Below are 4,172 nucleotides of genomic sequence, written 5' to 3' on the forward strand. Positions count from 1 at the left end.
ATCTGTCATTAAATGAAGTTATCTTTCAAGTACTCCTTTATCAGTTGTACATTTGCTCTGAAATAAGTCACGGATATTTAAGCACTGAAGTACCTTACCAAAGAGGTTGGAAATCCTCAGAGACTCTTAATAGAGAAATGATTTTTTTATTTTCTTTTTCTTTTAAATTTGGAAAGTATCTTGACTTCATTAAAGTTTCTCACTATCCTTCAGAAAGTATAATCAACTGATAGCTGTTCCTGTCCAAGTAGATGACTTCAGTGATCTGTCTTACTATTAATTTTCTCACTCTTTGGAAGCACTGCTAAAGGTGACAAGAATAGTCTTCATCCTGGAAATAACCTATTTGCTGTTCTTTAGTGACTTATGGTTCCCATATAGCTTCAATGAGCACCATATAGGATAACAAAATTAGACAAAATTCATGTTATTTAATTTTTGATCATGCAACATGGAAGAATTAATCTACAATATGTTCACTACCTGGAAGTAACATAGGCCAAAATTAAAATTCTGTCTATCTCCTGTGCGTGCAGTTAGATGAATTGATAAAATATACATGAAGTGCTACTAAACCAAAATGACAGCCTGATGAATTCATTGTAGTGTAGTGGTTTACTTGAGGCAGAATATCACAATGGTGAAAGATTCAGGTCCTGTCTATTTTACTTCAGTATATTTAACTTAGATGAAATCACACTCACTCTTCTGATGGGAAAAAGCCTTTATATTATGCTTGAGGGGAGTTGTAGCTACATGATTAGTACCAGTAGCCCAAATAAAAATGTATTTAGAAGTGCACACACATTTCACTTAAAGTATGTTTTGCCTTACTGGAGCAAGTTTGAGCCATTCTTAGAGCTTGAACTTAACTGCTACTAAGCAATATAGTTTCTCACCCAGTGTGGTTGGATTGGAATCTGAAAATCCTGTTCCTGGAGCTCTTTGGAGTATTTTTCAAAATTAAGTTGTTCATAAGTTATAAACTGTGTCCAGCACCCCATGAAGAGAAATAAAAGTAAACTTAAAATGTTAAATTTGAAATATTGTGGTAGATTTTTCCATGTGCATCTAAACAACTTCCAGAACCTCTTTTATCACTCTGAGGTGAACTTCCTCTACTCTCATTATGCAATAGTATATACCTATGTAATACCTACCTTTAAGTTGAACTGGGTGCTTGTGTTCTGAACTACAGCAATACTGTACTCATCAGGTTCCTTATTATTGCTGTGTTCTTACAGCATACTTTTCTGCATGTAGATAGTTTTACAAATGAGATCTTTCTTTATCTCACCCCCAATGAACCCAAAACAATACTTCAAAAACAAACAAACAAACAAATAAATAAAATCCTTTTATTTATTCAAGTCAGGGAATAAATAAAAGCTACTATTTTTACATTTAGAAGTTCAAGGAGAACATATAATTATTTTCTGTTTTCCCTCAGTCTGCTGCAGTATGTTACAGTCACAATAGAAGTAGGATTACTAACTAAATAATAATAATAATAATAACAATTAATAAACAAGCAAAAAACAAGTTAGCAGTTGCAACATTACCAATGAAAAATCAGGTTATACAGTAACTTACATGACATTATTTTCAGAAAGAATGTAATCATTTAAAATAGATAACCATGAAACAAAACTTGCCAGATACAACAGTGAAACAGAAATTGTCCCCATCAAAGAAGTCATAACAGGTCTTGAAAATGTGCATCCTTCTTTTTTACAAGATTACTGAAATGCTATATAAATTTCATTCATCATCTGCCTATTGTATTTGAATTATTGACATGATATTCTAGGTCAAGGAAAATTCTACATTTGGACAGATAAGAACGACAGAGCTTTTTAAATAGATGAAGCCTGTTAGTAGCCTTGAATATAGTAACAAAATTTGATTCTGATTTGCCAATACAATTAATGTGTGAAATATTCTTCCTATGGGGTGAGAACAGTCATATACCACATTATGCTCACAGGAGAGTAAAAAACCAATTACCTTTGCTTCAAGGACACTTAGCAAAGCAGAAAGCCACTATGCACAATTGAATGACAGCATAACCATTATCTTCAGAGTGTGCAAGTTTCATCAGTACTTGTATGGATAAAAAATTCACATTTCTCACAGATCTTCCTCTCATATCATATCTTTGCACCACACTTGGTATTCCATTTCTAGCTATCAAGAAAATGCAGAGGTAGGCTCTTCTGTTATCTTCCCACACTTGTTATCAAGCTCAAAAATTCTTCATTAGTTGATTATTCAGATGGCTTGTCAAGATTAGCTTTATCATTCAAACACCAAAAACCTTCCAATTTTTGAGAATTAGAACACATGCAAAAGGTTTTTGGGAATGAAAATGCACAGGTGAGTCCCATAATCTCCTAAATTCTAGTGAAAGTGTGGACAGAGAAAAGCCTAAAAAACGAGTTCATATGACTTACGTCCAAATTAATACAGCAGGATAACCACTAACAAATATTTTTTATCAATGTTCAGGTTAATAGTTTTTGAATCAAGTTGCACACAAAGGCACTATTCTGTTCTTGGTAATGTTGTTTCTACAGCTGCATAATTAGTCTTTGCCCAGATTTGAGGCAATGCTCAGGTACTTCTAGCCATTTTAAACCATTTTGAGGCATTCAGTAAGTGAACAGGAGAGTCAGCTTCTTGGCACAGCCTTCAGGGAGAAGAGCACGTAAAATCAGCATCAGTTCTTAACAAGAAAATTTTATTCCAGTGAACTAATTTATGTAAAAGATAATTTTTCATTCTAATAGCTATTTCCTTATATAGATCTGTTGTTGTTTTAAAGATTTCTTTGAGAACTGAACAACAGCTGTGTAATCGTATGTTTTGAATGTATGTCAACAAAAGTAAGAGTTGAAGGCAATTTTAAAATATGCCCCTACCCCCAAAAGCAGTTTTTCAACTTGCATATGCTGGGAAAGAAAATGGAGGACAAATGTTTTCATGCTGTAAATATGCCCAAGACAGAAGTAGCATATTATGCAGTAGGCAAATAATGCAATCTCAGATGGAAGAGGCATTTTGACCCATCATGCCATGAAGCTTGCAAAATAAAACAGTAGGATACAGGCTCACTATATTTTATTCCAGAGTAATCTCATATATTCTTGACTTACGAGCATCTGTGCACTTGCCTGATTCTATATAATCAAAAATGGAATAGTTTATAGAAATACCTGATTTATCTAGCTAGCGGTTTAATGCACAGGATTCTGAAACCTCATATTGTTAACAAGTTGGAATGTGTCTCTTTTTTCTTATATTTTATATCCTCCAGGATTTGTTACACATATAGTAGTTGTGTGTAGGATGTGTAGAGTAGACATTTCAATTAAGAATTTCAAGTTTATTGCTATTCTGTACTCTTCCTTCATTGTTAGCTACTGCCACCAATATTTCAACTTTGTTCTTCTAGAAGATTTGCAGTATAATGTGAACTTTATTTATTCTAGAATATCAAGTTGCCTCCTTCTCTCTGCTAATAACAACGGTCCTCTACCTTCACCTTCTTGAAGATAGATGTATTGTTTACTTCTACACATTGGAGAGAGATTACCTAAAAGGACTGAATAGGTATTCAATCAGAAATTTCCATACTTTGAAGAAATGGGTTTTCATCTTCAGCCTAGTAACTGCATTTCAAATATCTTTCATACTTTTGTCATGATGACTTGATATAAAGTATAGTTCATAGTATGCAATATAGCATGTATTTTGATTACTTCTAATGCTTTAAAGAAACCTGACTTTAAAATACCCTTGCAATGTCTGTTTATACAGTTTTGTAGCATGTTGGTGTAAATCTAGCCCTAAGTATCTGTAGTGATTTTTATATACAATCACATTGCTTGTGTGAATAAAATAAAGTGCTTTAGTGTTAAACACAGTGAGAAACTTAGATATGTTTTGAAATTTACTTTTTTCCATAAGCTTCTTTCTCTTGAAATTTCTGGAGGTAAGAAATATTCTTAATGGTACTTTATAACAAAGCCTATGTATGCAAAATGTATTTAGCTGGTTTTGTGCCTGGAATAAAAACTGTTACAGAAAGCTGAAAATCAGGAGTCAATTACATTAACTTGCTAACATCATGCCTGTTTCAGTCAGGTTAACTGACTTGAGAGGGGATATCC

This window comes from Pipra filicauda, unplaced genomic scaffold (genome assembly GCF_003945595.2).
Source record: "Pipra filicauda isolate LSUMZ 115617 unplaced genomic scaffold, ASM394559v2 scaffold99_size2403431_pilon, whole genome shotgun sequence".
NCBI lineage: Eukaryota > Metazoa > Chordata > Aves > Passeriformes > Pipridae > Pipra > Pipra filicauda.